The sequence below is a fragment of the Cyrtonyx montezumae genome, unplaced genomic scaffold (assembly GCF_038088225.1).
Source record: "Cyrtonyx montezumae isolate F1298 unplaced genomic scaffold, pur_monq_1.0 scaffold_16, whole genome shotgun sequence".
NCBI lineage: Eukaryota > Metazoa > Chordata > Aves > Galliformes > Odontophoridae > Cyrtonyx > Cyrtonyx montezumae.
Genome location: NW_027071892.1, coordinates 6,575,536 through 6,599,228, shown reverse-complemented (window position 1 = coordinate 6,599,228; position 23,693 = coordinate 6,575,536). Strand labels below are relative to the sequence as shown.

At 50.4% G+C, this 23,693-nt stretch overlaps 1 protein-coding gene across 1 annotated transcript in view; it reads left to right on the top strand.

Annotated features, from left to right (window-relative positions):
• CYTH3 (cytohesin 3) overlaps positions 1-23,693 on the top strand; it is a 425,983-nt gene that overhangs the window by 337,939 nt on the left and 64,351 nt on the right. The window lies entirely within an intron of this gene.

Genomic DNA, 23,693 nt, shown 5'->3' with positions numbered 1-23,693 from the left:
AAGAAGGGAGAGCTCCCGCCCGGGGCTACACACAGACAGAAGGAAAGCATCAAGAAACCACAGCAAGCAGCAAGCACCCCGGAGCCGGACAGCCTGAGGGGCAGCAGAGCCGGGGCACCTCCCTTGAGCTCCGCGGGGCGGCTTCGCCTCGTCCGTGCCGCTCAGCCGTGCCGGTGCGGCCACCGCAGGGTGACAGGGACAGCGATAGGGACGGCTGGCAGGGCGGCCCCGGCCCGGCCCGGCCCCGCAGTCCCCGCACTCACCGCCGTTCGCTCCCCGGGACGCACCGCCAACGCCGTCGGGGCAGCGCCGGGGCGGGTGAGCGGGGCGGGGCGGGGCGGGGCGGGGCGGGTGAGCGGGGCGGGGCGGGGAGGGCCGCGCGGCGGTCCGGAGCGGTCCCGACATCGCTGCCCGTCCGCAGCTGGGTGTCACCTCGGGCCGCCCCGGTGGAGAAACTCGCCCTGCAGCTCTATCAGCGGCCCGCCAGCTCTGCGCTCCCAAATGCGTTCACTCGCCCGCGTGTCCCGCGAGCTCCTTCTCCCGAGGGGAGGGACAGACGGACGGATGTTCGTGTGCCGCGCCCCGCTGGGACTCGCAGCTCCACGAGAGCTCTGTGCGTCGCTCCTCAGCGTTGCAGCCAGGATTTGGAGGTCTCTCGGGCAGTGCCAGGTGGCCGTGCACAGCCGGAACCGGTGGCTATGGCACAGGGTTCCCACGGAGCCGCTCCTCAGAGGCTCCACGAGCCCTTGCAGCCCTGTGCCACATGTGTGCCACGCAGCTGCCAGCACCCAGCCCGGCCTGCAGCCCCCCAGTTGGAACTGGGCCCCCGCTCCGTGGGGCAGCCTGACCCTCCTCCCACCGGAATGGTGCCTCGCTCCCCCAAGCCTCCTGTGGGGCTGCCCGTTTTCCTGACCTCTCTGCTGGTATGGCCCCTCTGCAGATCATGGGGGGCTCGGAGCTGCTGGGAGCAGGCCAGCCTGCTCCAGGCGAGCTGAACACCCCGCTGTCAAATTGCTGCTCCTGCCGCCAGCCCGATGTGAGTTCCTGCTCGTGACTCAGCTGCTTGCTGTTTTCGGTGTTTTCCTCCCTCCTGTAACTGGAAACCAGGGCTCCAGCGTGAGGGGGAGGCTCTGCCAGAAGGACTGCATCCGCCTCTGCCTTTGCAAGGGCAGCAGTTGTTCTGGGAAGAGGCTGAGCCCGCAGTGCTGCTGGCGGTGCAGGGCAGCTCCAGCATGGGACCCGCATCAGTGAGCAGAGCCCACGGGGCGAGCATCCCGCAGCCACGCCAGGCTCCGGCAGCGATGATGAGGGGCCTGGAGCACCTCCCTGATGAGGAAGGGCTGAGTAAGATGGGGCTGTGCAGCCTGGGGAAAAGAAGACTAGAGGCGGTCTGATTCATGTTTGTAGATATCTCAGGGGAGGTGCGAGGCAAATGGATGAGGTTCTTCTTGGTGTTGTGTAGCAAGAGGACTAGGAGAAATGTTGGGAGGGGAAACTCCCTTCCCCAGAGGGATCTGGCTCAGCCCTTTCTGACCCGAGGTGGCACAGCCAGGGTTCCTGGTGTCCCCCGTTTGGTCCCAGACCACTGCATGTCCCCTTGCACCACTGAGCACCCTGCTGGCACCTGGGCACGCAGAAAGCTCCTGCTGCCCCTCCTGGGTCTTTCCCACTGCACCCACGGCTGTGGAGAGGCAGAAGTAGGGGAATGTGGGGCCTGAAGGACAGGCTGCCAGGACAGGCGGGGGGTAGTGGGGCAGCTCCAGGCTGGGCCGTTTATGGCCGATGTACTCAGGCCCTGTTGCTGATATTCACATTGTCTTTGTGTCTGCTTTGCAGGGACATGGCCCAGCAGCCCTGAGCCATAGAACAAGGAGGGAAGCTTAGAGCTCTCACTGCAATCAGGGAGGCCATATCCCACTGTCTCATTGGGGGAGGGAGGGGGGGGCACTGGGTGCACTGCTGCATCCTTCCAGTGAAGCCCTTTGGTGTTGGAGTGAGCTCAGCCGCTGTCCCTTGGCTGTGGAGTGCACAACACCAGACCTGGGAAGTGGCAGGGATGTACTTGGAGCCAGTGTGGGGCTGGGGTAACAGCAAGTGGGTGTTTGGTGGTGGGTGCTCACTGCTGCACCACGTCCTGCTGGTGACACGTGGGCACTGTGCCCAGACAAGGCTGTGTGGCCTGGTGGCGGTGGCACGTGGAGTGAGTGGGGAAGAGGCACGGGGAGGTGAAGAGATGGGCGGCGAGGCTCAGGTCACCATTTCCAGCAGGCAGGAGGCACTAAGAGCTCAGTGTTTATTGGTTTTGCTCTGATCACTCTTCGTTCATACAAGGAACAAGCTGACTCTGCTGCACACACACACACACCCGTGCTGCCAGAGGCTGCCTTGGGACACTTCCAGGCACCCTGAAGTGAGGCCAGCCCGTGCCCAGACAGCCAGGGGAGGTGTGGGGTCCTGGGCTATCCCTAGCCTGTGTCAGCTCCCGGCCACGGTGAGCCACGCCCAGCTGTGTATGTGCAAAGCAGCACTGCTCTGCTGCTGCAACAGAGGCATCTCTGAGCTCCTCCATGCGTTTGTTTGCAGGACCTTTCCATTTCACTGCTACTTCTACAACGCAGGCTGCTGCACGTGCTGCCTCTAAGGCTACCGCTGCAAGCAAGTCTAACATGCACTGCCCTCCTGAAGCTGGAGACCTCTGTGCTGCTTCCAGCAAAGCGCTTTCAAAGCTGCTGGCCTGTCCCTTGCAGGCTGAGAGATGTCAGGCATTTGTATTCAGGCAGGAGTTCACAGCCCCCAGCGGGGACATGCTCCCCATCCTTAGGATTAGATGCCGGGGCTTAGAGAGACTGGGGAGCTGGGGCAGAGCTGCAGGAGCTGCAGGCTCTGTGTGCCACCAGGATCCTGCCTGGAAGGGCAGCACCACACAAAGGGTGACCCTGACAGCCGTTGTCTGCTTGGAGGCTATTTTCAGCAGCTTTATGCTGCTCACCTGCATCCATTCTAGATGAAATGCTGGATGAGATGCTGAGGAAACGCTCACTATTTATCCACTTCAGCTTTCTTCCTTCCCCCATCACTGGCTGGAATGGGTGTGAATTGAGAGATCTGTGGAGGATTTTTCTTTTCTTCCCTGGCAGACTTAATCAATTGGTACTGTGTGTCCCATGTGATATCACAGGAACTGTGGCACAAGGATATAATGCACTCACAGCAGATGAGGGAGTGCTGCAAGGCCTTCAGGGCAGCCTTTACATTGCAAAGAAGGGACTGAAAAGCCAGTGGGTGGGGATTAGTGGGTTAGAGATGATGGATCAGCACCCAGAGCATTTCTACCTGCTGCATTTACTTCTTCCCCCACTGAACCTCTGCCACTGTCTCCCAGCGTCGCTGGTCACATCCAACTCTTCTGACTTTCAAGTCCTGCCATATAGGAAAGGGCTTTGGAGAGGGAAAACCCTTAAGTGTTCAAGCCCCAGTGCTCTCTGGCTCCTCTCTCAATTTACAGATATTGAACCGAAGCAGCAGGCAACAGCTTCTGCCTGGAACCCCCTGATGGAGCTAAGCACTGCCAGGCCCAGTGTCAGCAGTGTTTGTGCAAACCACATCTCAGTTCAGCCAGAAGAGTCAAGCCAGGCAGTTGCCAGCTATCGATGCCAGCAGTTCTCAGGTCATGGATCAGCTTTGCATTTTGCAAGGTACCTGAAACAGGCACTGCAGTGCCTTACTCAGAAAGAAACTGGCCAGGCCAAATCATTTGGTGCTTCTTGAGATTCTGCCTTCTATTTTTAGGGATTGTCTTTTTGTCTTGGTGCAGAGTGATGCCTGCCAGCCACAGCAGCTGTGAGGGATGCTGCCAGTGAATTTCTGATTCTATCAACACTGCAGCTGTACAAACAAGATGGAGTGCTTATTCTCAAGAAACAGCAAATGTACCTGACCTGGCCTCAGCACAGGGAAAGCTCTTTACCCTACCTGAAGTAGAACTGCAATGTTGAGTGTTCCTCCCCTCACCCAGGTATCCCAAAAATGCCCTGACACCGCCCCCCCCCCCCCACCCCAAACCCCTTGGTTCACTCCAGGTCTCCTCCAGGAAGGCTGCAATGCTGCTAAGTTCTGCAAGCTGCCACCACACACCATGGAAGCCGGAGCTGTTGGGGAACAGAAGGAGAGGGAATGAGGCTGGACTGAAGATGGTTCCCAAAGACATAGACTGCAGGAGTGGGAAGCACGCAGACTGCAGGAGGAGGAGCAGGAGTAAGTGCTGGTGGACATATCCTGGTGAGAAGGCAAACCCAGTAAGGCTGGTGCTGACCCTGAGCTCTGCTTCCTCCCCTTCCCTTTCTTTTCCCAGTCTCTTCCCAGCTGCAGACTGCTGAGATCTCCACAGGGGCAGAGGAGGGGCAGTTCCTTTTCCTACACCACCCAGAGAATGTGCAAACAAGGCAAACATCAGATGAAACTTATTTGGGAAACATGATGGAATCAGGACACAATTCAGGTGCTTCAGCACAGGTGTCCAGTTCCACGAGAGATGCTATGAGGCATCCAAAGCTCTGCAAGGTGTGAGAGATGTAACTCAGGAATTACAGAAGACTTTCTCTTCTGAGAATGGCAGTGGGAGGCTGGAGAGGCTGATCCCAGGGGCAGCTCCAATGGGACCAGGCACTACTGATGGGCACTTAAACTGTCTCTCAGGAGCAAACTCCCACTACAGGGCTAGATTCACTTCAAGGCAGATGACAGTAATGGCTATAGAGCTAAATTTCCATTTCTGAATTTCTGGGAAAACGGGAATTTTCACCATCTTTCATCCCCTCGCTGGGCCATGGGAGTTCTCTGGGCACTGAGTAAATGCAACTGAAGACATTTCAGGTGATTGAGCAGCTTGTTCAGGTGGCTCTGCAAAGTCCTGCAGCCAGCAGCACCTCTACCAGTTCTGCATTGCTCAGAGGGGCTCAGGCTGTATCCCAGCAGGGCCTAGAGCATCTCACACCAGTAACAAAGTATGCATAGAAAACACACAGATCATGAGAGAGAGACAGGAGCCTTGCAGTGGTGGGGCAGTGCAGACAGAGACATCTTCCTCCCCGAAGTATCCAGGCGTGGAGGCAATGGCAAGCAGGCCAGAAGGAAGCAATGGGACCCCAGGCCTGCTGGGGATGCAATAGAAAGCACAGGCTGAGCTCAGGACACCAGCCCAACCCTCCCACCCAGCAGTGCTGCCTGGAGGGCTCCCTGGGTTGGGCAGCAGGGACAGAGGGCAGTGGAGTAAGTGGGAGAGGAAAGGTGGCCTTCTTCTGGGACTGTTCGTTTCTCAGTCCATGGACACAGGGTTTAACAGGACAGCATCGTGTAATGACCACGGCAGAGGGGTGTCAGGAGCTGTGGCCAACTAACCCCTGGATGGAGCTGTCTATGATGGGCAGTAAGGGGGGGCACACGTACCAGCAACTGCTCTAAGTGCTGTCGGTCTCAGGCTGGCTGGCTGCTTCAGGCCTGCAGGAAGGGAACAGAATAAAAACATGCAGGCAGTTAGTGAGTGGAAGACAATTGCATCCTGAAGCTAAAGCAGAAACAAAACAGCGGCATCATCCTTGCAGAGAGAACACTCTCTAGGGCGGAGCAGTGGTCCTCAGCCCAGCAGTTGCAGGTGGGACATACTGATGTTTCTCATGGCCTGAGGACGTGGCAGTCCAGATCATGAGGAGCAAAGTGAGAACCTGCTGGCAGTGTCCCACTGCTTGGTTGGGGAGGTGCTCTGCCCTGACTGCCATACTGGTGGGGAAGGGGAGAACCAGCCCCACCGGGCTGCTCTTTACCCATCTGGTTGCAGAGCTCTCTGTACACTGACAGCTCTAGCTTATTTGCACGCGTGTAAAACCCAAATGGCATCAATGTCCCAAGCTGAACAACACCAGAATGAAGTAAGACCAGGACTGAACTGTGACAGAGTGCAGATGAGCAAACGAGCAGCCACAGCAGATCAGATTGTCAAAGGCCCTTCCAACATGCAGAGGCCTGCTGCCCACTCTTGGAGAACATTTCAGCTATGAAAGCTGAGGTTCTTTGTCCAGGTATTGGCAAAGGTGGTCAAAACACACACAGAACCCTTGGCGTGAGAAGTTCTTGCTTTCAGCAGCCCTGACAGAAAGGGATGCCCTCTTCCCAGCTTGCTGCCTCCTGGGAGATGTGCTCTCTGAATGCCCTTTCAGCAGTGGGCAGGGAGGCACCAAGAGCCCTCTCCACTCTTCCCACCTTCCTCTGAGCTGACGTTGCACTGGTGCAGCCGCCAAGGAAAGGGCTCTAATTATAAACTGGCAGATACTTGGCGTGCCCGAGGAAGGCTACTTCAGCTGTCAAGATAACCTGATGCTCAGGGACTCTGTGTCAGCTCTAAATTGCCCTGACAGAGGATTTGGGGTGGCTTAACTTGCAGAGCCGAAACAAGGTTAAACTATATCATTACACATGCATACCATCCACACATGCTGCATATGATACGATATATATTGCGTACAGCTAGTGCATCACACACATTGCTGTGAGGGAGATCCTAACACTAAGCGTGCATATGTAAACCACCTTCGACTGCGTTTAGTTCATGAAACCTGCACAGACGATTAAAGCAGGTGGAACTGAGCAAGGATGCTCTAGAGGAACGTACACGAACGTGTCTGTGTGCACACACATTCATCTGTGCACGGTGCACTACATCAGACAAAAGCACTACGACGGAGTGTGGCTGTGCAAAACCAAGCTCCCCCAAGCTGTGGATTACAGAAGTGTACTCTGAGTGCATCTAAGTGTCGTCCAATGAAACAGCAAAGAGAAAGAATCCCAAGCAGGTGCTTTTTAGTGGCTGGACAGCACAAGATAATCACACTCTTCTCTTGTTTGCACAAGCCCTATGCACTCATTGCTCTCCTACTTCTCCAAAAGTGGCCAGGAAACTGGACAGGCAGCTGCCTGGCTGTGAGAGCACACCAGGGGCTTCCATAGCTGCTATTTCTCCCTTTCCATTTAGGTCATGGCAGGCTTTGGGCTGAGCCCACTCTCAGTCTCTTCAGCTCCAGTCCATCAGCATGGCGAGCTGTGAGGGATGAGGCTCTGCCACAGGAATGTACCCAGAGCACAACTCCCAGCATGTCTGCACAGTGAAGGGGGACATTCTCAGAGAAGGCAGGCCAAGCTGCAGTGCCATGCACGGCCATTGCAGCCCAACAGGATGCTGGCTGTACACCAGCTGCCATCAGGGGCTCAGCTGCCACCCAGAGGCATTGCACTGAGAAAGACCCCTCTATTTCCACAGCTTTTCCCAGACAGGAGACAGGGTGAATGATGGAAACCCTTGCTGACATGTCAAGCAATTGAGATCGCTCATGAAAACCTTTCTTCACTGGCCCACGCTGAGGAAGAAAATGGTGCCATATGCTCTTCGGTTCTCCTCCTGTGTGGCCCAAGCTCCTGCCACACATTGAAGGAGGAGAAGTATCCCAGGACTATTTTGTATTGCTCCACGTCCCCCACCCTTGCAACATCACCCTTCTCTCACCTCCTGCAGCAGCCCCCTGCCCCAGGGCCACCGACACCACTGGGAGGTGCCAGCAACTCTCCTCTCACACCAACCCCTTAAAGACATGGCTTAGCAGAAACGGAGCCCAGGAGAGCAAGAAAATAAAGGAAGAAGGTTGCAAGGAGAGCTACAGCCAAAACAAGGGTGCCCACGGAGCACTGTCTTTACCGGTGACCCTCACGGTATCTCCTGGAAGCAGTCGGGTGCTGTCTCCTCCTCACATAGAGATCTGTGTCTACCGTCTCCTGAACCGCTTGTTCTGGAAGCAGGACAAAGAAAGATACAGCTCTGTTGATAAGCTCCTTGCAGTTGTCAGCAGGCCCTGCAGGAGTTTGCATGGCAATAGCTGCTGGTGGGGCTAAGGAGGTTAGGAATGGCTGCCCCAAGTGCTGCATCCCATGTAAATGCTGTACTGACCCCCTTTCCTAGGCTGAAAATACCTCTATCCTCTCCAGCTTGATTAAGATTTTCCAGTGGGGTGGTATGTTTGGAAACCCAGCACACTGACCTCCTGAAATCACTACCACTGCACAGCACAGGACACAACACCCAGCACACTCTCCAAGAACCAGCAGGGATTTCTGCAGCCAGGATTTACCCAGCCCCACGCGGCCAGAACTCAGGAGTCCCTGGCTTCCAGCATGCAGAGAAACAGTCACCAAATGGCTTCATGGCCACACCATTGGCCTCCCTTCTCCTCCATGCTGGTCAAGACAGCTGGCCTGAGGAGTGCTGCACACCCTCCTCCAGTTCCTGAAGCTGTCTTTCCTGCTTTCCTAAGAAGTGCCTCACCTGCTCTGTTTCTCACATCAGTTCAGGCAGCATAGGAAGGCACAGAACAGAACAGCCAGAAATGGGTCCCTTTTTGGAGAGCTGCCGTCAGTGCGTCACTGTTTGGTCTCTTCCTTGCACACTGGTTGAACTGAAACTCTGTGCCTGTGCTTTGTGTGTTGCACACACATTTCACCATTGTCAAATGGTGCACACAGTTATTATGTTAAATGTGTGTGCGGCTTTAGTCTGCGTATAAATAAGCTGAGGTTTCCAAACACAAATCTGTAGGTTTACAGAATGAGGAAGGAAGTGGGTGAAGCGGCTTTACCTGTGTGTGATAAAGCAGAGGAAATTAAAATTATGAGTGTTTCCTTCCCCTTAATACACACAATACTAAATTGCTGGAGAGCTAGTCAAGCACGTGGCCCAGCTGGTCTGAGAGCTGGTTTTGCAGTAAGCCTTTGGTGAGTGGCTCCTTGGGACACCGTAGAGGTGCTGCAAACCAAAGGCAGGCATTCACAAGGATGATCCTGATAGGACCATTGTGTAAGTGTTTAAGTGGTTGGATAGGCAGTGCTGGTATTCATGAGCGACTGCATCTACCTGGAACATACCCACACAGATGTGATGCCAAGTGCAGGGGTCCAGCAGGAATCCCCTGCTGTGTTTTTCCACTAATGCTAAAGAGGGAATGACCAAACCCAGGGGGAGGTAAGAGAGGCAAAAGGAGGTTTGGAGGTGAAAAGATTTAAATATTTTCCTTGTAAGAACAGCGTCTGCACTAAGATTATCTTGTTACTGATAACTGTTCTTTCAGCAACAGAAGATTTCTTCCAAAACAAAACATGGATTTAATGTTGTTCAAAAAAAAAATAATACTTGCTATAGTTGTGGATAATAGTAACAAACCATCTAAAGCTTTCAGAAGCTGCCACCAGAAGTAGCTGTCGACTACATATTTTTGAGGGCTGGTTGGAAACCCACTGCTGGTTCAGGGCCTGGGACAAGCATGAACCCCACACGGTCCTCATCCTGGCAAAGCCCTCCTTCATTTGACAGCCCTGCATACTGAAGACCCAACTTGTGGTCTCACCACTTCCACGTGAAGGAAGGGTCGGTTTGTAAGGGGACAAGATAAACTTTGGTTCTGAAATCAACCCCCCGTGCCTAGCAGATAATGCACAGCACTCACAGCTGGACTCTGAGCACTACCTAGGAAGGAACCTCAACAGTTGGCTGGAAGTACAGATGTTCATGCATGAGAGGGCAAAGCCAGGAGAATTTCACCCCATCACTTCTGGTTGAAGTGGCAAAAGCACGATTTCAGAGTTTGGCCCAACTCACCAATCTCTTCCACAATATTCTCAGTGCTTCCAGGAGGAGTGGTTCTCTCCTGTTCAGAAACAAAACAAAACAAACAAAAAAGAATAACAACCTCAGGTGGGTGCCTCCTTGACCTGTCCCTTTGCTCTGAGAGAGGAGCAGGAAGCCCTGGGGCTTTCCACCATCACCATGATTAAGACCACGAGCACCACGGAAGCAGAGCTGGAGCCCTCCTGCTCTCAGCTGCCCTCAGCTGCTCCACCCAGCACAGTGGTCTCCATCCCATCCAGCGCAAGTCCTTCAGTTATGCTGCTGTGCAACCACCTCAAGAGCTGAGTCCTTCTCAGGACTTTTTTCCTTAAAAAAGCAACATTCAGAGAACTGGAAATTGGCACTGCATGCTCCAGAGTTTGGGTGAAAGAGCGAAGAGCAGCCGCTGCTCATCCTTCGAAGGACACCGCTGCTGTGACTGACATGCACACGGAGAAACGACGACGAACAAACTCAGCAACCACAGCGAATAGAGAAAAAGGTGAACGAGGAAAAGAAGTGAGGTGAAATGGTTTCTCAGCAGAAACACTGACATGGATGCCCAGGTGCTGAGGATTTAGGGCTCTGCTGTTTGGGATAATAAAGGAAACGGCTCCACTGACTTCAAAACATCAGAACAAAGAATCCCTTCCTTTACCAGCACAGGGAGAAAAGGACAAAACTCTAATTTGCTTTACTCTAAATGCAAGTATCGTTTTGGGTCCTGTACATGTCATGCTGCTGCCATCTTCAGTGCCCTCTGCCGTGGCTCCTCTCGTTGCACTGCAGCCCTGCTGCTCCTCCCTGCAGCAGCTCGGGCTCATCCTCGGGCACAGAGCGGCTGAGTGCAGAGCAGAAATCAGCTTTTAACCTACCCCAAAATATCTTCTGGGCTCATGAGCACGCCTTGCACATTCTGTGCTCATCCTGCTTGCGGCAGCTTGTTAATGAATGTGTCTTAAGGAAGAGGGCTGCACTGGAGCAAGGGAGGCACAACCGAGCAGGGCTGCGGGCAGCTCCCACGCTTTGCTCTCTCTCAGCAAATAGCACGGAGCGCAGACAGCCCCGCGCTGCCGCAGAAACTGCTGCAGCTACAAACCAGACACTGCAATACAAGTGACTTCTGAGCTCTCGCACGAGTATTTAACGTTAAGGATGTGTTAGATTGTTTTCCTAGAGCCTGTGGATTACAGCGGATCAGCTGTGAGCCCAGTGCCTGCCCGCTGACGCTGTGAATTTTGCATTTTGGGTCAGCTCACAGGCAGACGCCCTTCGGGGTCACTTCTCATACACTTGTAAAATAAATCTCTGCACTCCACTTCTAAATCTGCTTCTCTGGCCTCCAAGCACAGCAGTGGCTTACTAAGTTTCCCTGCAGGGAGCTGGTGGGAGGATTCACGTTCCTTACTCGCATGGCAGGTGCAAGCAGCTGATCAGGATCTGATCTTTAGGCTGAAAAGACTCTTGTTGGGTGCACGGAGAGATTGCTGCTGCTTGGGCTTTTCATTGAGCACTGTCTGCCCTCCAGAGGTCTCTTTTTATTTTGTTGCTCGTGCTGTAGCAGCTTCTAACAGCCCTCAAAGGCCATCTGAGCAACCCAGGGAGAGGTTGGCCGCCCAGGGCTTCACCACCACCCTGCGGCATCCCAAACCTGGTACCTTCCCAATGTGTCAGTGCTGAGCTGCGGGAGGGGGCTGCTGAACAAAGGAATGGAAAAGTACAGGACAGATGGGAGAAGCAAACCCAGCTATCTCCCTCAGACTGTGCTCCAGAAGCCTTCCTTCTGGCAAAGCTGTGCTGTGACATTAACTTGACCTATCTGGTTTAAAGACAGCCAGTGGCTCCTGCTGTTGGTTGGGATATCTGAACGGGTCACGCTGGCAGGACCCTGCATTCCTGAGGGGGCCTGACTGTAACTCAATGCTGTGCTGGCCAGGGTGCCCATACACCAGCACCCTGCCTGGAGGAGCAGGACCCCCACACGGCCAGGAGGAGGGGGCAGGTGGGAGCCGAGGGCGAAGAGGATGCTGGGAAAAGAATGGGTTTCAAACAAGAGGAAGCTTTCAAGAACCGTGGGTTTTCCAGCCACTCCATAAAGTGTTGGTGACATGGCCTCACAGAAACACCAGGATGCCTGGAGAGTCCAGAGCCTGAGAGCAGAGCTTGAACAGCAGGAGGAGCAGATCACAGGGCCGACAGGATGCTGGTGTAGGACTCAAAACTGACAGCTCTCCTGGGCACAAACAGTTTATAGGGAAACCACAGCAACTCCTCCTGCCAAGCAATTACACACAGGATTAGCGCTTCCCTCGCACCCGACCCGATGTTACGTGGTTGTGGCTGCCCCAGATCTCAGCAGCTTGTGCTTCCTAAATCCCAAAGGGCATCTGATGCAGAGCAGACATAACAGAATCAAGCTCAGGCCTGTCAAGGGACTGCCATACACAGATGTACCAGTGCCACATGCAAGCAGAGATTTTGCTCCATCCTTCATCAGAGTCACTACAAGAGATCAAATGACCACATCTGGACACACTACAATTGGCTGTGACAAAGCATATGCTGGTGGCAAAGCAAAAATAGCTTAGAACACCTTAAGAGTGACCTTAAGCCAACATACAGATCTTCACACTTGAGTGAGCTAACAGTAGGCACACGATAGATAGTTCTGGGGAGTTTTATTCAAACCCACAGAGTGTTTTACCACGTTTTGGCAGTTCCCCTCACTGAGTTCTTCCAGGTTACTCCCCACTGTTCCTCTGTCACCACTCTGACTTGCCCTCTCCCCATCCCGTGGGTTCTCTGGGCTCAGTGACTCCCTGTCCAGCTGTCCACTACTGAGTTGGCCATCAGCTCTCTTTGTTCACTTTGGGGAAGCTCAGTGAGTTACTCCTGGGCTGCTCCTTTCAACCCTGTGGTCCCACAACTCCTTGAATTCATTTTGACTCTTCACTTCCAGCTCTGATGAAACCAGTTCTGATAGTCCACAAATCCTAAAATCCTGGTGCACAGACCTTGGTTCCATTTGGCTTTCTATCCCCAAACATCACCCCATTAATTCTTCCTCAGTCACATTCTCTTTTACATTTCCTGCTCACATGCTTTTCCAGTTTACTGTCCTATTCTATTTTTCACAGCCCTCTAGCCCACTCTGTGCTGACATTGCCATCAATTCTCTTCCAGGTTCTGCTGGAAGCTGCAATCACCTCAGTTCTCAAGTTGCTCTCATCTGTGCTGTGTGAAATCAAAACCTTTTTCAATATTTCCACCCATTTCCTTAATATCAATGTTTTATCCTGGTGTCTCTGCCATCTCTTGGATGCCTACATCACCTTTGCCAAACTTGATGTGCCATAGGCACACTCTGTCTTTTCTTATGAAGACCCTTCATCACGTCCTTTCTGTCTTAGTCACCTTTGTCTGCCTCCATAGCCTTGGAGTACTGGCAGCTTTTGTCTTTGTCGCTGCATGCAAGCTTTCACAATTCCTGGTCATTCCCCTTCCACATCTCATGGTTAGCATGCTAAAAGGCATAGATAAGCCATTATACTTTCTCCTCTTGCAGCTCCATACTGCCCTTGCCTTACTACTTTCTTATCGATGGGTGGATAGATTTCATTTTCAGAAGGCAGGCTAAGGCTGTGTCTCCTGGGAGCATAACGGGCTCTCCAACCTACCTCCCATGCATTCAAAGGCTTTGAAGGTGAGCAACCTGTGCCGTATGCTTGGCCGTGGCCCCAGAAAGCCCATCAGAGTTTATCTGAAGAACATACTGTTCCCTGGGTGAGGCTGGCCTTGAGGGCTGCCTCCAAGTGTTCTGCTGAATAAAGCCTACAATGAGACTTATCCAACTGAAGTGGAGGAGTGAGGCACAGAACCCAGAACTGCTGAGCCTTGACCATAATGCTCACTTAGGACTAAGAACGTAAAAAGAGTTTATACTAATTACCATTACCTCACTGCCAGCTCCCAAATCCCAGGTCAGTCCCAACTGATCCACCCCAAGTAAGTGGTATCTTTGTCCCACCAGCAGAAGGAAGTCTTTATCCTGTCTAGGAAACTACCTTTGGGCTTACAGTGGTTCCTCAAAGAGCTTAACTCCACTTGGCTCCGCGTCTTGCTGTAGACCCATGTGCTCCTTCAGAGCCCTCTGTAACACAGCAGCATTTCTCACAAAGCCCTTCAGCTGTCCCCGACCCGAGGGCTGACATGCGGTCAACTGTAAATCTGTCATTACACATTCTGGTATCATTGCTCATTTCTGCGACTCGGATAGCTAGCAACCATGTTGGATTCCCTTCTGATGACCAGAAGATCTTGAGACCTGGTTTATCAGAAGTGATGCAGGCTGGAACAAATGGCACTGTTGGTTTATCTGAGCTAACTTTGTGTGTTTGCTAGGGCTGGAGAAGCTCAGTCCTTCTGGGCAGGCTGCAAAGGCTGAATGCCCAGCACTGCTGCTGTGCCCTGCCTCCCTTTGGTCTGCTTATCACAGTTTGTGAGGGACGATGGTCACTGAATCACAGTCATGTCCAAATCAAAGATGTGACATACACAAGGTAACAAGATAGTTGGTTGTTGTTGTTTTAATTAATCCTATGTAGACATCCATCCTTCTGGTTCTTGCAATCAGGGATTGAAAGCGTTTGAGATCCTGTCATGGCCCCAGCTTCTACAAATGCGTTTAGTTCTTTAGAAGTCCACACATTTGATTGCCATGCTGTTGTTTGGCAGAAATTCACAGCTGTGCTCCGAGAGCTGCCCTTTGCTGTAAATCTGATGCTTGGCAATTCTGCCAGCTAACCCACACTTTTGCAAGGAAACAGAGCTAACACACCATCACCCACAGCTCACTGTCCTATGTCTTTCAGGTTGCAGAACCTTTGCCTTATTCTCTCCATCTGGCTCATTCCCAGACACATTTGAGATGTAGATGAATGTTGTCTGAGTTTACACTGGACTGGACATTTGCCTAAAAGCCCAAAGATCAACACTATCCAAGCACACAATCCTATTCAGGCACGGCATGGGCAGCAGCAGCTCATGCCAGCACTCCAGCAGGTACCAAATTGAGAGGAGATGTGTTTACTGATATGTGTTTATTTACTAACAACTGGGCTGGATAAAAAAAGGATGCCACAGAAGCCAAGTCGATAATTCAGACATCCACTTGAAGACTGCCTTCTGTCCACATGCAGTTCCCTGAGATATTCAGTCTGCTTCTGCACTGCCTTTAAACCACAGAATCATCACAACTCTGCCCAAATAACGGGCATTTTGTTTTAAGACCAAAGTATAGATTTGCTCACCTGTTAATCTCTCTGGTAACTTATTTAACTGGGATTAAAGGGGGTGCATTCTCTCCAGGACACAGGGATATTCTGAAAACCCTGAGTTCAGTGGAAAGGCCCTCTCTCTTTTGCTGGCCCATTGGCCTCAGCAGTTAGGTACAGATATATGGGCCACTTTTGCCCCGTACTGAAAATCTGTGAAGTCCAGAAAAAGAACAACCCTATAGCAGTGATCTGCAAATTGTAAAGCAATCTAAAATGACTGGTAAGGAGAACACTGAGCTCATTAGTGTGAGTGGAGTACTGCTCCAACAGAGTTGCACTGCCTGTTTCCACCAGCAGCTCGGGCACCCCTCCTGCACACTGTGGTGCACTGAAGGGGCCAGGACTCATCATGCAGCTTTGATAACCCATCTGATCTGAGGGGACAATGCACAGAATGGGTCACCCTCTGAGGAGGCCCGTTTTTTCCCTTGTCTACAGAAGCAGCAATGGTTAATCAGCTCAGGCTTCGGGCATTTAACCTGTAGATACCTAAGTCTGGGCTCAGGCATACTCCTCCCTCTCAAATTAGAAAAGTCAAGGGTTTTCCTAAGTGCTCACAATCATTGAGAGACTTTGGTACTTCTGAGCTGCAATGCTGCACTTTCAAATCTTGTTCTCTTTTACAATGGCAATAGCATGGTTAGTCAGAGTGGTACAGGCTAGGGGCAAGGGAGCAGGGAGATGGTTAATCACACCCTTCACCAAGGCTACATTAGGCATTGTATTTTTGCTCTTAACTTCAATGCTCCAAATTGTGCCTCAGGGCGCTGAAATTAAATCTCTGAAGTTAAACAGTGTGAATACCCCTGAGGTCACTCCTGCTCACTTGAAGAGGCTGGCAGGGGTCCTGCTGCAGGCCTGGTGACACAGAGCACAGTACAGAGAACACTGTGACCAAGATTTCCCTCCATTTAAACAGACTTCTGGAGGACAAACTGACATGCCAACAGGACAAAGCCACGCTGATTTTATTATTGATATTAAGAGCTTACTTGCTTATTTATAGTCATTTTCTGCTCTGCTGCCACCTCGCCTGCCTGATCTCACCACTACCTCATTCAAACAGCCAGGAATGGAAACATGCAAGGCTCTACCAAACATTCATTGGTTTTCTGCCAAATAATATCAACCCTTTCTAATTATTCCTCAAACAACCAAATTACTTCTTGAGTCAGTCATGTATTCTCTTTCTCCTTATCTCACCCATCTGTATGAGCATGCCATTAAAGGTGCCCCATCACAAATCATGATGGTGATACCAAATGATAACATTTGCAATACAGGCATCTTACAGCTAATGCAAAGGCTGAAGTTTTCTCGCACAAAGTCTTCAAAACCTGGAGCAGAGCTCTTGGAAATGTCCAGTCTGGACAGCCTCTCAAGAGCAAAGTTCCATTTTGAGGAACATAAATTTCCATCCTCTACCATTCTAATATTTCTGCTTATTTGTCATCCTGTACCCCTCTGTTTACCTTCTTCAACAAGAATCTTATATCCACTACTAAAAACAGTAGTGGGGGGGTGTGCAAGATGACAGTGTTGACTTATTCTTCAAATATCCTTCTATATCACCTCCCAAACATCATGTATACAAAGCCTTCTACAGGCTAACAAACCACGAACAATTAAATGCATGTTCTCCTTTTCAGTCTGTGTGAGGCCTTCTCTTGTAAGGCACAGAGCAGATCCACACACATCTACATTGCTGGTTGCTGGCTCACATTACCAGCTGCTGGGACATGCTGGATTCTTATGGAGCTTGTGGATCACATGAAGGTTTATGTCACAATTTTTCAGCCAACTGGATGTTAAATCTTGTGAGTTGAAAAATCCTAATCTGCTAGACTACAAATATAGCTGTTACTTAAATGTCACCAGCTGTTGGGACAGGGAAAGGGATTCAAGAGAAGGAAATTCCATACCTGTAAACCTCATTACTGGTGATATGACAAAGCTACTGAGAGATATTGAAAGCTACTGAACCTCTGATCAGCTTGCTGGAATGTCCTCACTTCCTTAACAGCAAGGAAAAGCAGGGCAGAATTGTCCTTTCATGTTAAAAGAGAAGCTTAGAAGTTCATTGTGTATCACGGTGAACCTCAAGTTCTGTGTGCTGCTTGGAATGTGTCTCTTTAAAAGTCAGGGCTGAAGCACAAGTGTGAAACATCTGCTTTCAGATATACATCCTGATACCATAGAACCACAGCATATTTGGGTGGGAAGGGCCCTCCCAGCCCTGCCATGGGCTGTGCCCTCTAGCTCAGGCTGCTCAGGGCACATCTGTGGCCATAGGCACCACCAGGTATGGGGGTACCCACAGCTCTGGGCAGCAGTGCCAGTGCCTCACCGGCCTCTGGGTGAAGATTTCCTCCTCAAGTATCACCTCTTTTATTTTAAAGACATTCTGCCTTGACCTATCACTGTCAGACCATGTGAAAAGTTGGTCTCCATCTTTTTTATCAATCCCCTTTAAATACGTCCCTGTGCTGGAGCTGGAGTTGGATGCAGTGCTGTAGGTGGAGGCTCACAAATGAGGGACAGTAGTGGATTAATTTACCGACCAAGGGAGGCACTTCCAGCAGCAGCACGGGTAGCATTGAATCTTTTGACTCATGTCAAACACAGCATACACAACCATGGGCCCCTGGTTGGGCATCAGGTGTGCTCCTGACAAAAGGATTCTGCCTTGTCCTAACAGGAACCTGTTCTCTACCATCCCTGGTACCGCAGCTTGGCTGGCGATCCATTTTACCACAAGTAGAAGGCCCACGCCTCTTTGCCATCTGTTACCATTCATTTTTCATTGCTTCTGAAAACAACCTGAAAATAACCCCGCTCTGATTCAGTTTGGTGAAGCAGGAAGCCATAAAGGCACATTCTTCCTACTCTCTGCTTACTGCTCTGTCCCACCTTCACCCATCCCACCCTTCTGCGTGTTGCACCGTTAATTCTGAATCTGTTGGCTTGCTCCTGTGTTGGCTCCCAGGAGTGGCCTGCTCAGTTTCCATGAGAACAGGGAGTCTCTGGAAATGTTTTTTAGTTCATTTAATGCAGTCATATGCAAAGCCAAATAGAAATCCATAAGAAAGCAGGGGTTCCAGCTTATTAGACAAAGGCTTAGAGTTGTGTAATGAAGGACAGAAACTCCTAGATCCTTTTGAGAATCTGTTTACAAGACAGGAGAGCTTTCTCCAGTGGAAGACAGGATAACAGAAGGTGTCTGCACTGACACTGACCAACCATGACTTGATCAGAGATCATTTAATAAGTTCCACACCTCTGAAGAATCTGCAAGGCCTCTTTCTGGCAGCATTTCTGTTATTCTGAATCTCCAAAGGTTTACACCTGCATGCTTGCCTGGGCCCAGCCAGGTAGTGTTTTCTCTTTCTATCAAAGCAGATTTTGTGCCACCTCCCTCCCACAGCAGCACCAGCTGCCTGCTTTCTCTTCAGGCAGAAAAGCAAGCAGAAATTCTGGATGTGACTGCTTAAGATGTGATTTCTGAAGGAGTTTTTGCTGCAAACCATCCTACCTCTGCTAGACAATACTGAGGATTTCATTTTCCAGACATCCTAACTTGGCACCTCCCACCAACATGCTTTGAGACACCACTTTGAAAGAGATAGGAAATGCTCAGAAGGAAAAGAATGCTCCTCCTTCCCCGAGCAGGTCCTTCCTCAGCCCAGGGCTGAAGGAAAAGCCCACATATGTCCACAGGTGCCCAACTCTTGGATGGCACAGAAACGACACCTCCATCACACCGCGCACCCGGGGAACCATGCTCACTCAAATAGTGCTCCAGAAACCATCCCAACACACTTTCCATGACTAGTAATAAAAACTCTGCCTTTCTGGCACTAACACTGCTCCAAGCCATGTTGAAAAGCTTTCCATTGTACTCCAGGAGGGAGAGAAACGGGCTTTCATTCTGGACAGCTCACTGGCAAGTGCTTGTTCAGATTGGGATCTTTCTCATTGCTCCCAGTAAACAAAATGAGGAGCAACAAAAGATGATTTCTGTTGTTTTGCTTCTGCACAATCAGAGTTCATTTGGCGTAACAGAGCTTACAGTAAAGCTCTGAACTGTCAAAAGTCTGTCACAAAATTACACTTTCTTAGCAAGTGACAATTCTTTGAGGCTAAATAGTGCCATATTAAACCATACAGAAGCAGTGACCCCAGCATTTTCTCCCCAGTTTGTGTTCTGTATACAGGGGTCTCTAATCATAGTGGGGCAAAAAAAGAAGCGTGAAGTTGTTATTTTGCAACAATCATTTTCATATGAAAAATCATTGCTATTTTTGATCTGCAGTGGATCCAGTGAAACTAATAGCGTTGACTTTAGTAAATGGAAGGTGCCAGTAAATAAATAACCACTGGAATTACTGCCTCCACTCGTGCATTCTGCACAGCAGTCTCACATTTCGTATGTCTGCCTCTCCCCCTCCAACTGGATGCACTGATTCCTCCAAATAGCTCAGGCAGCTCTTGACGATGAAGGCGTGATGGACTCTCAGAGAGCTGCCCCCAAAAGGCTGTTTACAGCAGCAACACTATGAAAAGAAACCTGTCTCTAGGTTCTTAGGCAGGCTGTGGTTGCCAACACCAAGGTCTGTCTCTCCTCTAAGGGGTCGGCTCCGTCCTGCAGTTCCCACCTGGGCCCAGAACGTGCTCACTGACACAGCGGGGTATTGGCACTGCAAGATACGTGTCTCAAGAATGAAGACCATAAACAGCTGCTAGCATAAGGTAACACAGCCCTGCATAGCTGCCATGCAACTCTGTCATCTCAAGGGCACAATCTGATGTATTGCAATGAGGATAACGATAAAAATATAAAGGCATGCATCTTGTTCCATTCCCTAAATAAGCGTCTTGGCCACGCAAGAGAAGTTTGCAGGTTGCCAATAGTAACGCTCGTGTTTTCAGAGTACAATATGCACCAGAAAAACTACCCAAGTATCTCTCATGGCTCAATAGCATGTGTGCACTCTGGGCTAGCACAGAGCTCCTGTACCCTACTGGCCTGTATCCCTGCCTGAGTAAACTGGCCAAACACTGCTGCTGGTTGGAAAAGTGGAATATTTATACAGATAAAAATTTGCCTGATAATTTCTCAAAATAAGGAATGAAACCTCTTTCTGTTCACACAGAAGGGAATGCTACTTACAAACAGATACACATACATGCATAGATACTAATGGCAACGTTAACCTCTTACACTTGCAACATATATACAGGTAACATCACGCACAGTTTCCTCTCAATGACTGCTCAGTGTTGCAAAAATATGGAAGTAGTTACTCTTCACAATAGTGAGGCTTTCCCCCCACATCTTCCCCATCCAAATTTATGGGCTTGGGCATTTCCACAGGCTTAGCTCCCCAGGCAGGAGCTGGAGGTCTGCTGGGGCCTGAAGGTTTGGATAGGCCTCGTACCTGAACCCTTGTATGGCTTGCCAGATGAGGAGAGTACGCTGCTTCCTTCCCTGAGTGCTCCACGGCTTCATCGGTGCTTTTGTGCTGGTGATGATGGGATTTCTGATCGTGGTGGCCTTCCCTTTTCCTGGCATCTGTGTCAAAGAAGACGTGGGTTAACCTCTCCAGGTAGTGCTCCAGCTCCTCCTGGGTGTGCTCCAGTTGTTTGCCAACACTACTGGGAAAAAAGGAAGAGGATGGCGGAGGGCTTTTGCTTTCCATCTCTTTCTTGACCTCCTCCACATGTGGGTTATGCTTCATTAGGAAAACCACGATGATAAACAAGATCAGGCACAGATACACAACCCAGACTTCTTCCATCTCGGTGGCTAATGCTCGTCGATGTACTCAAAGGGAAGAAGACAGATGTGCCAAACACAGAAGGTGTGTCAGTATCCACGGGAAAGGACTGCTGCCAGTAATTAAAGCACTGCAGTCACGTAATGTCAAAGTTCAATTTTCTGAAGCAGTGTGGCTTGTGAACTTCCCTTCAGTTCCAAGTACGAAAGCAGCACAGTGGACAGCAAAAAAATAAAATTAAGCAAAGAAAATAGAACAGTTTTGTCCTTGCAGTAAAATAACTTCAGCAGAAAGATGGAGGATCATCTGTCACAGCTCAGTACGACCTTAAAATAGCAGTATTTCTCCTTGGTTTTGATAAGAAACTGCAGGTACAATGCTTACTACTCTTCAAAATCTTCTTACATGGGGTTTGAACTCCTGTCTTGCTTGAAGTGGTAAGGTTTTCTTCTTTCTAATTCAAAGAGAAGATAAGGTAGGGTTGGGTTTTTCCTCCCCTGCAGATCATAGATGGTTTTATCCTTCGGGTGTCTTCAGATGCTGACTCCACAGTGTACACCCAGCACTCCACAAACAAAACTGTCAGAAGGGAATATCAGTCGCTTGAGTTACAGATTCAGTGGGACCGGTTTGGTTGGGTGAGGAGCTCCCAGGCCTCGGGAGGTGGCTCCAGCTGCGCTCAGCAGGGATCCCTTGGAGAGCCTTTGTAGGCTGCTCCGCAGGGGCTCTGCCCCCTGGCTGCTCAGTGCAGAGGACAGGCAGCCCAGGCACCAATAAACGCATTTCCACTGACAGAGCCTGAGAGGGGATTGGAAGAACTCACAAACTGAAATTAACAACCAAAAGGGAAACAGGGACAAAAAGCTGCCAGGACAGGGCCAGCCTGTGAGGTGGGAGGGCAGCCACCGGCCATCAGCACTGCTCTCCCCTCAGAGCCAGGGTCTGCGTGGAATGGGATTGCATTTCCTAACCTTTGCTACGGGATCTTTTTACAGATGAGGCTGCCAAGCCTAAAAGGAGCAGGGATCACACCCAGCCCGCTGCTGCCTCTGTGCATTAACGTGCTTGGTCTCATTTGTTTGCCATAGAAACAACTCCAAAATCCCTCACTTCGTTCCCAGAACTGAGATCTTTGCTTTGCTAACATGAGAAAAAACACAGCAACTTGTCATCCTCTCTCTCACTTCACAAGTTAATCCTTCACTTCTACTGTTCCAAGACCAGTGCTATTAGTCAGGTTCCACTCTAGAGGCACTGTTGTACTCTGCACACCGTTTCTGCCTGTTTTTTAAGTTTCCCCCAAGGCCACAACCACACTGGAGGCTCTCGTGAGCAGTTTGCTGGTACAAGCCTGGCCTGCAACTGCTGCACTACGTTTAGGGGGCACCACCAAAGAGACACAGCGTTATGAAAATGCCCGCCCCTCTCACACTGATCTCAAGTGCACGGCACAAAGCTTAGGACAGGGATACAGGGAGAGACAGGTAGGTCAGCACTAAGCTACATTTTCTACCAAAACTGAACACCTTCTCTTCTTCCCACTGCTGTACTTTGTAAATTCTGTAGGTTGATGTCTCCAGCTACACATACTACAGCAACTAGTAGAGCTAAGCCCTCAGCAAGGCCTGACAAAAATGTCACTGAAACACTACAGAAAGCAATAGCACAAAGGGGAAAATCATTTAAACATCATTAGGACAGCACTATGACTTCTATGAAGAGGAATGGACTAACAGAACAGCAATAGCATTTCCTAACTTACAATAATACTGTTTATTTCCTTCAAAATTAACAAAATGGTAATGCAGCAGATGCTTCAAACATTACAGAGCTGACCTGTGGAACTGACCAAACCTAACACTAAAACTACCAGTGCAAATCCTAACCTTATCAAACCTAGCCCTGAACCTAGCCCTAACCCTAATTACACTAACCCTAACAGCCCTAACCATAGAATGGCTCAGGGTGAAGGGAACCTTAAAGATCATCTAAGTTCCACCTCGTGCCATGGGCAGGGCTGACTACCACAAGATCAGGTTGCCCTGGGCCCCATCCAAACTGGCCTCGAATGCCCACAGAAATGGGACATCCACACAGATGAGCACCATCATTGATGGTGCTTTCCGGGCAAACCCTAGGCATAACCCTTTGGGCATAATCCTAATAAAATTAACCCTAACACTGCCACTAACCCCAATACCCTAAACATAACCCTAACCTTAAGCCTAACCCTTCACCCTAACCCTAAACCCACCATCCCTAAACTCTAATCCTAACCTTGATGCTAATAACCCTGACAAATCTAACTGTAAGCTCTAACACTAACCCTGATCTATCTCTATACCCAAACTCTAACCCTGACCCCAATAGCACTGATAACACTAACCCAGGTCAATCATGCCTCTGGGCAGCCTGATCTAGTGGGTTGGTGACCCTGCCCATGGTTGGGGGTTGAAATGAGATGATCTTTGAGGTCCTTTTCAACCCAGGCCATTCTATGATTCTGTGAATAAAGGAGCTCTGCCAAAGGAACATATGTTGGCTTTGCAAGTCAGCATTATGTGAAAACCTCTGAAAAAACACAGCAGCCTCTCACCTATGAGAGTGCTTTTTTTTTTCCTTGGAGATAACATGGCTGCATTAAGTCAACTGAACATTCATCTCACTGGTATCTCTATTCTAACAGTGAATACCTAAAAGAAAAGACACCAAAGCATTTGTGCAAGAATGTCCTGGAATCCTCCCACAGCCTTCCAACAGCACAGGAACGTATCGTGCCTCATCAGCTCTAGCTTCATCTGGAAAAAGAAAAAAACAACTATTTCCCAGGCATACTCCGCATAACCAGCTTGGTGAGGAAAGGACTGCAGTTCCAAGGTC